Source organism: Homarus americanus, unplaced genomic scaffold, assembly GCF_018991925.1.
Source record: "Homarus americanus isolate GMGI-L3 unplaced genomic scaffold, GMGI_Hamer_2.0 scaffold32929, whole genome shotgun sequence".
In the NCBI taxonomy this organism is placed as follows: domain Eukaryota; kingdom Metazoa; phylum Arthropoda; class Malacostraca; order Decapoda; family Nephropidae; genus Homarus; species Homarus americanus.
The window spans coordinates 9,548,525-9,561,988 of record NW_024737097.1 but is presented as its reverse complement, the minus strand read 5'-3'; the positions used below and the strand labels follow the sequence as shown (position 1 = coordinate 9,561,988).

Sequence of the window (13,464 nt, the reverse complement as noted above, 5' to 3'; positions counted from 1 at the left end):
AAACATGACCGTGAAACCAAGCAACCGGTCGGAATTCTCACTCTTTGTTATATGTACCGAGCAGTATTGGTATTACCAGTACGTAATACAGTGTTATCGGGGCTGTTGGGAGTGCATCCTCCATATGGCCTACCAGCTGAGTTCTATCTAGTATTATTGTTGTACATGATTGGGGATAATTAGCCGAAATTTAGTTATCCCAGGTTGAGTGGTGAACCCATAAAAATTGATAGTTTCAGTAAATATGTACGTGAGTTGAGTACATCAACTAAAGGAAAAGTGCCATGTTATTCATTCCGAAATAGCATGTTGTTATAAATAATATTTTAATTCGGGATATTGTCAAGTGTGTCATATAACCATCTGTATTGACAATGAAATAATATAATGCTTGTTTAATGTTGTAAACAAGAATTGAAGATTTATTTCTCTACTTGTAAAAGTAAGACCTGTGGAAGGTGCCAGTCCTATCTGAATGTGTAAAATAGCCACCTAATTTGTCCAAGAAATAATACAACAGTTGTTTAATGATGTAATATGTAATTGAAGATATATTTTATGAATGGTAAAGCAAGACTTAAGTGGACCAGTCTTGTCTGAGTGAACTTAATTAACATCTTATTTACTCCTTATGTTAATAAATATTAAATTAGTAAACTACGAGTATCACCGCTCTATTCCTTCTACCCGTTGGTTCTCAGAAAATAACTATTGAAACTCATGTGCCTAGAAGCTCGCTAACACGCTACCTAACAGTTTACTAAGATATGTTATATTCTAATAAAAGTTTGGGTGGTGGCAGGCTACCGTTGTAAATAATAAGTTATAATAATAATGACATGGTTTCCCAGACTAATCCATGGTTTAGAATATAACTAGGACAGAATATAATTGAGAGAAAGTAAGGACATGAAATTCAGGAAATACAATGATATATATGAAAAAAGAAATGAAGTAAAGAAAAGAATATTGACTTAGAAAATATAAGCAAAGAAATATAAGAATATTGACTTAGAAAATATAAGCAAAGAAATACAGGATATATACTTATAGAACGAAAGACATAGAATATAAAATTATTATAGCATGTACACCAGAAAAGATTAATATAAAAGATAGATATGAGCAAGAATATAAGTATATACATATATTGAAGAATAAAAAGAATAAGCATATGAAATAGTATAAAGAGGAAAAGCAGCACATTACACCCACCCCCTATCTCCGCCTCCCCTGTTCCCTCCCCCATACACACTCAGGTGCGACATCTGTAGGGTCAAAAAGACCCTTCCTTCTGCCGATTCGTTGTTCAAACCTCAAGTGTTTTGGAGTCATATTGCGACCGGTTGAGGAAATGAACTTTTGTTCGTGACTGTACAGCCTCTTCCACTTCCAACTGGTACAGTCGGCCACAAGAATAAGTATACACCTACAGTTCGTGTTTGAGACAAAATATCTGGTAACACTGTTCTGAACAGAACAGACAATATTACAAAATGACCTGTAATTTTTTTTGTATTCCTACATATATGTTATAAATACATTTGTTGTGAATGTTTTACTAGTGCCTTGTGTTTATATTACAATTAATATGTTGTATCCAATGGTAGTAAACTTATTGCCGAATGGGATTGCAGTTATCGTACAGCTCCCTCCTCTTCCCCCACTTTTTCTCTTACCCTACTTTTTTTTACAGACGTTTGGACAGGTTGGAGGGTTGTAGAAATAGTAAACGGGTGTGGACATGGTGATGGGGTGTGGACATGAGGAGAGGGTGCAGACATGTGGGGGGGAGGGAGATATGGACATGGTTCAGTAATACAAGGATCGTGACTCACAGAATGGCCGTGGCTCACAAGAGGGTCGTTGTACTCACCATGAGGGTCACGGAGGAGTCGTAATCGTAAACTCTTCAGACAGACTAATATACGAGTGCGTACTGTATATGGGACGCGGACACTGTTCTATAACACATATGGAGGAGGGAGAGAAGGTACCCTGCTCACCACAGAGTCACTGATATGGCCACTAGAATCTAGGAGCAGCAAGATAAGCCCTGATATCAACCACGATTTTTCACGCTTCATGATAACAAACGAAAGTCAATGAACCTTTTGTTTTTGTCCTTCACATCTTGAATTAACACCACCCACCCTTAAAACACACACACACACACATACACACACAACGTATAAATTTTCTAAATATGTTAAAAATCTACTGACACACACACACAGCTGATAACATCGATTTGTGCCATGACATATCACCACTTACTGATAACCTAAAGATAAGCCCATGCAACCTTACCTGGACCACCACTGTGCCATGCTACACTGTATGTGGTTAGGATATACGCCTCCCCGTACAATTTTATGGTCAAATAGTGTCTGTCTGTATCATCCAATCAGGATTAACACATTAATTATTCGTCTAAACCAGGGGTTCTTAACCTGTAGTCTATGGTTCATGTTCAAAGTGTTCCAGGGAAACCCCAGATTAAAGTCAAATAGATATTACCAGCATAGCATAGGTCAACTTGGTTATAAGAATTTAGAATTTAATTTTTATTCCTTTTGTGTGTATATATATATATATATATATATATATATATATATATATATATATATATATATATATATATATATATATATATATATATATATATATATATATATATATATATATATATATATATAAGCCCACAAGGACAGCACTGTTGTACAGACGCGGTCAAAAGTAATCATCCACCCTTCCCACTACCATACCCACGAGCTCAAGGCCTTTTTACACGACGGGTTACAAGAGGATGGGGAAGAGCTTGGAGTGGCGGACCCGGGTAAGGTAGGGGTACACAAGTCAAAGGCCACATACTGAAGAAGGTGTTAAAGTTGGTGGCTGTAACTTGACGTTGACGGCCATAATGGCCCTGGCAGTTGATCGGACTAAAGCTCAACTAGCCAGGAGGGCAGGTGTCCAGAGAAGTGTTTTTTGGACTTAACTTTCCCTTAGTTATTTAAACATTTTCTTGAGATTCTGGGGAGGAATGAGAGTGAGCTTTTGGTCTATAATGTGTCATAAGAGTCGATAAGGCGTCTGTTATCTCTGAGGGAAAGATCCTGATATGACAACATAGGAGAAAAATGGGCGTGGCTTGCTCATCACCAGTAACACTAAACGAGGCTGTTAATCGATCACTTCCGCCTCTCACCACTACCGTTCTTGAAACAAAATCACTTTTAATTTAAAAAAAAATTGTTGGATGGAATGTGACTTGTCTACCTTGTAATATGTTATTGGAATTTTGAAAATCAATGCGAGGTGATTAGGTGGTGTGTGCCACTGTTCCACACCCAGCCCAGGATGGATGCTAATGAATGTCTATTGGTGAGTTGCAGATAAATTATCGGTTTATGTGTAACTAGTTACAACGTGTCAGAAATTGCAAGGGGGGATGGAATCACTGTGAGACGGTGATTAACCTTCTTGGAGGAGCCTGGGAACTTGGGAAACCAGATGTAGTTGATATACTATAATGATTAATTTCGGGTGTGTAATGTAAACAAACCATATTTGACTCTCCAGTCATTTAAATTACTGTATATAATTTTAGGCTGGAGACACCATGATTGACAGGCGTGAAGGACACTGGCCGAGCTATTGAGATTCTGTATGACCCATATTGGTAAATATTAAGAAAAATGTGATTTCCTCCTTCATATTCAATATTTCTCCTCATTTCAACGTTATTATAAATAGATAATTACAGTTGCTTAATTCCTGAACAACATCCTTTAAAAAACATTTAAATAAGGAAATTTTGGCACATTATAATAATCATAAAATAAGGGCCCTTATTTAATACACTTTCTTCAAGCATGTGCGTCTAAGATAATATAGTGAAGAAAAAAAAACATCCATCCTTCCCTTACTTCTTTCATGAATTTCCCTGTTTTCTTCAATCCCTTCCCGCTCTGATGACCAACTTGCATCCCATGCCACCCTCCCACCCCTGTCATAGCCTGTTAACTGTAAGGTTCTGTCGAAGTTAACTAGGCTGGAATGTTTATATTTTATTGGGTATTAGTAGCAAAACCCAAGTTGTCTGTTATCCATTTATTCAGGAACAACTAAGACAATTCCAAAGTGTAAATCAACCGTAACTTATCACGGAGGCTATGTAAATAGACCTGCTTAAAGACGTCCTTTCTATGTGAGGTGTTGAGGGAGAGTCAGGCCTCAGGGCGTCAGTGCCCCAATCGCCCGGCCCTTTCAAATGCTGATCTAAGCTGTCTCTGGCCACACCTTATAAGGAAGGGTGCCGACCAGATGCCATCAAGATGACGCCTCATAGCCAGTGGAAAGTTACAGGGGATGATTATGTTTATAAATCAATATGTAATTAACCCATTTATATAATCTTTCTGTTGATGAAACAGGGGCCATTACACCCCAACTCCAACAAACGACCCAACCCCAAAGTCTACCAGTCCCCTTCTCCACCCCGCGTGAATTACCGTGCAGAAAGGACCCAGCCAGGCCCAGAAGTTAGGTGGTGGAATGGATGATTACTTTTGACAGAGACTGTACATATTCATTCTATTTCCACCCTAAGTTGTCTTGAGCCGGTTGACCATTAGTAACGACCATACGCTCAAGTTAACAAGCGAAGAAAAATATTTCAACCTGCCCTCAAGCGATGAAAATCCCTGGTGGCAGGTTTTCACACGACGACTTACCTCTGCCCAGAATTTAACCCGCTCTAGTCACTCGTTCTATTGGTCTTACACAGAGACATACTCGTCTCTGGTTCAGCCGGGTTAAATTGAATAAAGCCTCCCAGTGCTTACCTTAGTTTTCATAGCAATTTATTCAACTTAATGCAACATCAGTATCCATAGATCTTATTTACTTAGTGGCCAACCAAACTAGAGGTGGCCATGCCGAGGGAAGAAGGTCATTGTCATATGAAGGATCCATCCATTGTTCTTGATAGTCTTGCCAAGGTTTATTTTGAAGCCTAGTACTGTTCTCGATTCAACAGCTTGAGCTGGTACACTGTTCCATAGATCTATCACCCTCTGCCAGAGTGTTGTGACAGCACCGAGAGTGAGCTGTTTAGACCAGACTTAACCATCACTGGAGCAGGTTCAGATACATTCAAGAGCCAGTATATGCCTAGTCTTGTCAAAAGTGCGTAACTTAATGATGGAGAGGTTTACGAGGCCAGACCGTGTTGATATGGACCCAAACTCAGGATCAGCCGCCAAACAGAGGACTCACCGGCACCGAAATTTTACAAACTTCCTGGATGCACTCACAACTGAAGCCACTCAGCCGGACAGGCTAAATCTTTTGATCAACTACGTTGCACCATCTGTCTACGAATTCATTACTGACTGTGACTCATACAAAGGTGTTAACACTCTCAAGGAGCTTTACATCAAACCTAAAAATGAGATCTTTGCCAGACAAAGTTTTAGCAACTCGTCGTCAAGAAGCTGGAGAGACTCTTGACCAGTACCTGCAAGCACTGGGGACCCAGAGTAAGGACTGTAATTTTCAAGCAGTCTCAGCCGAGGAGGGACCCAACAATTACATCAGAGATGCATTCATTAACGGACTTCAAGTTCACCAAATACGACAGCGACTGCTTGAGAATAAAACACTCCACTTGCAGACCGCATATGAATAAGCCCATACATTGAAGATGGCCAAGCAGGCTATTTTATATATGCAACCTGACACAATTAATGCTACAATAGCGTCTCCAAATAGGGAATCGGTTCTAAATCTGCCTCGAAGTGCTTCACCCACACCTGCTTCAACTGACCAGCCTGAACAGCCAGTAACTGTGGCTGCTGCTAATCTGAAATATTTCTTCTGTGGTTTTGGTAGACACCCTCGCCCCAAGTGTCCTGTAAAGGATGTACTGTGTCTCAACTGCAAAAAGAAAGGCTAAGTTTACTTCTGCAGCCACCTCTGAATCATTCTCGACATTGGCGACGCTCTCTGCTGCATCTCCTCCCTGTCTGTCAAGGGCTGTGATGAAAGCTAAGATAAACGGGGTTCCTGTCACAGCACTCGTTGATACCGGCAGCTCTGAAAGCTTTGTCACCTCAAGCATTGGAGACATTCATGGATGGAAAGTTTTCCCTTGTGTGGGAAAGGTGTCGATGGCAAAACGTTCTCTAACCTCGAGGAGTCTGGGATATTGTATTACTAATCTGGAACTCAATAACACCAAGTACAGTTATGTTAGACCTCTGTAGTGATGCTATTCTTGGACACGTCTTCCTACAGCATTATTCAGCGGTTCAAATTTCGTTCGGAGGCTCCAAGCCCGCCCTGACGGTGTTTGGGCTTGCCGCTGTTAAAGTCCCATTTCCGTCATTGCTTGATTACCTGACACCTGACTGCAAGTCAATGGCAGTAAAATCGAGGCGTTATTCACATGACGAAAAGGACTTTGTTGATTCTGAAGTGTCTTGAATGCTGAAGGAGGGCATCGTAGAGCCAAGTCAGTCTCCATGGCGTGCTCAGGCATTGGCGGCCTCGTCCGAAGGCCACAAAAGGAGATTGGTGATAGATTATTCACAGACAATCAATCGTTTCACCTTCTTTGATGCGTATCCACTACCACGGATCGATGACATCTACGCAATGCATATCATCAAGTGGCTATCAAACAGGAAGATAGACCATACATCACATTCAAGGCTGGTGAACGTCTTTACCATTTCTGTAGAAAACCTTTTGGTGTTCATAATAGCGTTACCAGTTTCTAACGCATAATTGGTGACATTGTGACAAAGGAGAAGCTTGATGGCACTTTTGCATACATCGACAACGTGACAGTATGTGGTCGCGATAAGGTAGAACATGACGCCAACCTCAAACGGTTTTTAGATGTGGTCAAAAGGTAGAACCTAACACTGAATGATGACAAATGCAACTTCTCTCTGACGTCTGTTGACTTGCTTCGATACACAATTAGTGATGACACAATCAAGCCTGACCAGGAACGCTTGAGGTCCCTCCTGGACCTTCCTGTACCACACGATACATACTCACTTCAACGTGCTATGGGAATGTTTGCACATTTTTCCCAATGGATTACTGTATTTTCCGATAAAACCCACCTTTTGGCACAGGCAAAAGGTTTCCCATTGTCACGTTTGGAAATCAAAGCCTTTGAAGGCCTTAACATGACATCGCTGGCTCAGCACTGACTACTATAGACCCAACAATACCATTCGTTGTGGAAACTGACGCGTCAGAGTACGCTATAGTTGCTTCATTGAGTCAGTCTGGTCAACCTGTGGCTTTCTTCTCAAGGACACTCACAGCTTCGGAGCAGAAGCATTCTTCTGTCGAAAAGTAGGCCTATGCCATAGTGGAGGCAATGAGAAAATGGAGTCATTACTTAATTGGGCAGCATTTTCGGTTGATTACGGATCAGAGGTCAGTTGCCTTCATGATCAACCCCAAATGTTCGAGCAAAGTCAAGAATGAGAAGATCACTAGACGGCGAATTGACCTATCATGCTTCAGTTACGACATTGTCTATCGTCCTGGCAAACAAAATGCCGCCGCGAACGTGTTCTCACGAGTATGCGGTTTGTTATCTACTACAGATGATCTGCATACTCTTCATAATAATTTATGTCATCTGGGCGTTACAAGGATGATGCACTTTGTACGGAGCAGAAATCTACCATACTCTATCAGTGACATAATATGTCATTCGACACTGGGATTTGGGTTGCTTGTTGTCGGGTTGTTTATCAGCCCATGTTCGAGCTGCTCTCTGAAAGCATGTGCTACCGCTGAATCCTCCAGACGCTTACTGTTAAAACCTCTTCTAGAATGTTGCTGCCTTTGCCGTTTTGGGGCGACATGAAGTGAGAGCTTGGTTCTGAGGAGCCGATGATCAGTGTCGCAGTGGTCTGAGCCATGCACTCATGGCACGGTTGATGAGGACATCTCGGTGATCTCTTTCTCTGACAATAATGTAGGTTAATGAGATGCCAGTGTTTGGATCGTTGGTGTTGCCACGAACCCTTGAACGTATCGGCCTGCCTAAACAAGGTATTGGTGAGAGTGAGGTTGTGTGTAAAACACTTGCTGAGGAGGAGTAGGCCATTGGGATTATACTTGCCAAATATCAGCAACTCTGCAAAATCTGACATTAAAGTCACAAAGAAGCACAAGCTTAATCTTTTCAGGGGATAAAGGTTAGCACTCTGTCGAGGGCGGCGTAAAAGGCCTCTTTGATGACATCCTCTGCATCCAGTGTTGGGGCGTTTGCACTGATGAAAAAGACATGACGTGAGTGATTCAGTGGGACTTGGAGCGTCATGAGGCGCTTGTTGATCCCAATAGGCATTTCAGTTAGTGTAAAATGCGTTGGCAGATGGCAAACCCAACTCTATTAATGCGGTTTCTCTCCAGAGCAGGCTTACCCTACCAGAAGAAGGTATAGCCAGACCCCCGTTCTGTGAGTTGACCCTCGTCTGGGAGCCGGGACTCACTAATTTCTGCTGTGTCGATGTTATACCTAGTCAGCTCTTTTGCCATAAGGGCAATTCTTATTTTAGGATGCTGATTTGTGCCAGTATCCAGAAGGGTCCTGACTTTCCATGCAACGACCATAAGAGGTCGTATAGTTTGTTGTTGCTTGAATCAGTGATTTTGATTGTGTTTTCGACTGCATAAGGATGACGACCTTTCTGGGTGCGGTTGCCCAGTCAGTTTGTTGTTTTAGGCAGGCTATGTTTAGGACACCTTTTCTATCCCCCTCCCCATGTGGGGTTAGCAGAGTGGCTCCTCGAAAGGGCTGCTCAGTTGCACAGACAGGACCGGATTGCACTACTGGCTAGATCCCAGTGCATAAACGACCATCTTATCTGTGCCTTTCATGTGCAGAGTTGTGGCTCGAGACTCCCGGCAGTCATCTCTGCCTGTCCCCATCGCCACTCGCCACTTGTTGGAGTTCTATAAGCATGTCTACAGTACCTGATGCAGGTACCAGGACGTGTCCACATGCCAGTGGGCCTATGTGCTGTCCCTCTGAGGCCCACTGCTACTCCGAGATCCCCTGCTGATCTAGCTTGGGCCCACGAGGCACCCAGTTACCGTGTGTTGCCACGAGGAGGCACAGCAGAAGTCTTGGTGGTGAAGAGGCTGTGTACTGGCAGGGGAAGACTTATGCAAGTTGCTTCCCTGTTCGTCACGAGGGCTAGCCAGCAGCAGTAGCTGAAAGCGAGAGGGAGCAAGCAGTGGTTACACCTTAATGCTGCCACACTAGACGCATTTCACCACCCTGTGTGCTAACACACACACAACACAACACACAACACGGATATGGTATGATCTCCCGTCTTTACTGCTATCCAACGTCACTTCCCAAGCTAACAAGTTCGACGAGCTGGCAACTACAGTCAGGTCAGCCGCCGCGAGCGTCGTTGCCATATGTGAGGCTTGGCAAATTGTTCCTGAAACGTGTCATATTGAGGGATATCAACTCTTTCATCACCTTCGTTCACATAGACGCGGAGGGGGCGTTGCCCTCTTCTGTCAAGATGACCTACGCCCGTCACGCCTGGATGTTCAAGTCCCAGCAGATGTGGAAGCATTATGGGTACGTGTCGTGCTACGGGCCCACCCGCGCAACACTGCTTCCATCATAATCTGTGTGGCATACCATCCGCCTCGCTCACCCACCAGAGACACTCTTATCAATCATCTCATCACCACCTCAGACCACCTCAGAGTTAGGTACCCATGTGCCAAGTTAGTATTATGTGGGGATTTTAATGAAATTGACACCACTGATATCCAGGACCAGCTATCACTATCACAAGTTGTGACCTTCCCCACACACGGTCAAAATACCCTTGACCTTATCTTAACTGACTTAGCGGACCAGTACCAACCACCTCAACCAATGCCTCCTGTCGGGTGTAGCACACACTTATCAGTGCTCTGGTCCCCAGCTGCCACTCCCACTCAAGTACAGAGACCCTACATCAAGACCTACAGGCCGATTACTGACTCTGCAGTGCGCCTCTTCGGGCAGTGGATAGTTCACCATCCCTGGACTGAAGTACTTAGCGTGGATGACGTGGAAACCAAATGGATAAATTATACCAACACCACCACGGAAGCTCACCACCACTTCTTCCCCGAGAAGTCCGTCAGATCTCACCCAGCTGACTTGCCCTGGATCACACCTCGGATCAAAAGACTTATGCAACAGAGAGACAGAGCCTTTCATCTCAATGACCACATCCGCTACAGGTCCCTTCGCAACCGAGTCATCCGCGAAATACGCACTGCAAAGAAATCCCACTACCCAACCAAATTACAACACCTGAAGCAGACCAACATCAGTCAATGGTATGGTAAGCTTAAAGCACTCTGTGGACTAAACAATAAGACACACCCCCTCCCCTTCCTTAGCCATCTCACTAATGTTGACGCAGCTGAGCAAACAAATAACCATTTCCCTACTATATGCCAGACGCTCCCACGGCTTGACACAACCACTCTCCCTGCTTACCTACCAGCCCCCCTTCCCACTGACTTAGTAGAAGAATTTGAAGTAGCAAAACGCCTGGACAAATTAAAATTAAAACGCTCTACCACCCCCATTGACTTACCAATGAAACTCTTCAAGGAGTTCTCCCCGGAGCTTGCTAAACCCCTATGCTCCATCATCAATGCTTCTCTCAGTCAAGCCAGATGCCCAGCTGACTGGAAGACCTCTTATGTATCACCAGTGCCCAAGTCAACCAGCCCACAATCCTTAAATCAGCTACGACCTATTGCAATCACCCCAATACCCAGCCTAATCTGTGAAAGTTTTGTGTTCGACTGGGCTTATGCTGATATTGCAGGAGTCGTAGACCCTCAGCAATTTGGCAACATGAAAACTTCCTCCACCACTCACTGTCTTGTCAGCTTTCTCGATTACATATACCGCCATCTCGAGAAACGAAAAACGTCTGTAGCTGTCGCCTTCATTGATTTCACTAAAGCGTTCGACCTAGTCGACCACAATATAATCATCAACAAAGCTATTGACCTCGGGCTTCGGAGAAGTCTTATACCATGGCTTACAGACTTCCTCAGTGACCGACGCCAAGCTGTACGCTGTACTCACCTGTGGCGTCCCCCAAGGCACCAAGATGGGACCACTCTGCTTCCTTATGCTCATCAATGATGCCCTAAGAGAAACCCCTGCTCGCTGGAAATATGTCGACGACTCCACCATTGGGATCAGCGTCAACAATTCTGCTCCCAACTATACCGACTATACCGCCCTTCAGGATTTATTGAACAGTCTCCAAAACTGGGCCACCAACAACCATGTCACCATCAACCATACCAAGACCATGGTTATGCACATCAACCTCTCCTCCGACATTGTCCCACCTCCTTCCATTACTCTAGGTCCGAACACACTCCAGGTTGTAGATTCCACGAAGCTCCTCGGCGTCACCATAGACAACAAACTTAATTGGAAACCACACGTCAGTGAAGTTATCAAATCCTCCAGTTTCCGTCTTCACCTCCTACGCCGACTCAAGTCCCTCGGAGTTCCTGCACACGAGCTCCTCAGTGTTTACACAACATTCATACTTCCCAAGCTCACCTATGCCTCCCCCACCTGGTCTTCCTCCCTAAATGCCACACAACGTAAACACCTAGAAAAAGTGCAAAAGAGGGCATGCAAGATTATTATCTCCCCTTCCTACTCCACATATCAAGAAGCGCTCAATACACTGACCCTTTCGACTCTCACTGACCATCACCACGACCTCATCTGCAAATTTGGTAAGAAGCTTCTACACCATCCCCGACACCGGCTCCTACTACCACCTGAGATCCCTAGTCCGAGAATTGCTGTTCGACACCACAACCGCATCCAGCCCATACGTGCACGAACTGATCGCTATAAGAACAGCCCAGTCCCAACCATTGTAAAAATTATCAATAACTTGTAATAAATCAGTGTATTCACTCCCAGTAAACACTACTCCTTGCACTGTCACTTTGTTGAAATGAACTGTAGTTTGAGCTTTTCCCCATCTAGTTATTATATGTCTTATTTGTGTCACTTATGTTACTTGTATATTATTTGTAATTCGTAACCCATTCCCCAAATATGTAACTGTATATTTTCAGCCTTCTGGCTGCCAAGCTCTTTCAATAAACCGTTAATTATTATTATTATTATTATTACAACACAACACACAACGCACAACAAACAACACATAACACACAGTAAGTAACATGCAACAAATAACACAACACACAACAAGCAAACACACAATACACAACGCAACACACAACAAGCAACACACAACACAACACTATATTTTCAGCCTTCTGGCTGCTATGCTCTTTCAATAAACCGTTAATTATTATTATTATTAACTCACAACAAGCAATACACAACACAGCACACAACCAGCAACACACAACACAAGACAAAACACAAGAGAACACAACAGAATACAACACAAGAGAACACAACACAAAAGAACACAAGACAAGACAACGCAACACAACACAACAAAAGAGAACATAAGAGAACTTCAAACAATATAATCTAGAGTGCTTAACCAACTAAGCATAACACGTCACAGAGTTTAGCATGTACGTATATAGATAGAAGAGCAGGTATGCAATTTCCTATGCACGAAAATAGTTCGGGAATACAAACAATGGTAAATAATAAAGCAATTAATTGACGAAGATTACCCATCAAAGCCATCAAATACTTATTTTCATTAGGGTCATTTGCTGAGGCTTGGTTTCTATTATATATCAGAAATAGCAAATCACTTCAATGATACAACGGTCTATGGCTAACTGTATATAATAATCCTCCTATTTCCTTCAATGCAGTGACACGGTGTCCAACAATAATGTCAGAATCTGAGGTGCTTAAGAGGTAAATGAAAATGCTAATACAGGGTAGATCGCTGACTCCTGTCCCTCCTACAAAGTAGGTAGGTGGGCTTGGGACGACCTATACCCTTTAAAATATTTCTACTAAACTGCGTTAGTAGAGCGAAGCGTCACCAACGCTCGTTATTTTCCTTACTCATTAGTTTAAGGCACACACGAAGTGAACTTGGAAATTTTCGATTAATATGAATCATTTAACAAAAAAAAAATACTGATATAAAACATTTATGTAAATATTTAATAAATTATATGTTTATGAAGATTATTAATAACAGTGTATTTAATATATATTTTTTTACTTATTTTTAAATATAGTTTTTTTGCAAAATATATATAAATAAATATATTTAAATATATATATACGGACATATTGATAAATTCTTATTTGAATCTCTCCCTTAAAAGGACTTCAAATAAAATTATTAATGCTGATTGCTGACTAATAATTGTGTAGCAAGAATAATTAATATTATAACTACTCTT

At 42.5% G+C, this 13,464-nt stretch overlaps 1 protein-coding gene and 1 non-coding gene across 4 annotated transcripts in view; both read right to left on the bottom strand.

The window, feature by feature from the left end:
* Positions 1 to 2,013, bottom strand: part of LOC121873196 (alpha-(1,3)-fucosyltransferase C-like) — a 70,203-nt gene extending 68,190 nt beyond the window's left edge. For all 3 annotated transcript variants that reach the window (XR_006090205.1, XM_042376545.1, XM_042376546.1), the window contains exon 1: positions 1,877 to 2,013. The gene's annotated coding sequence lies outside the window, so the exon portion shown is untranslated. The remainder of the gene's footprint in view (positions 1 to 1,876) is intronic.
* A 10,971-nt stretch (positions 2,014 to 12,984) lies between these two features.
* On the bottom strand, positions 12,985 to 13,134 carry LOC121873377. The gene has a single exon (XR_006090221.1). It is a non-coding gene; the product is annotated as a U12 minor spliceosomal RNA (small nuclear RNA).
* Between the last annotated feature and the right edge of the window lie 330 nt (positions 13,135 to 13,464).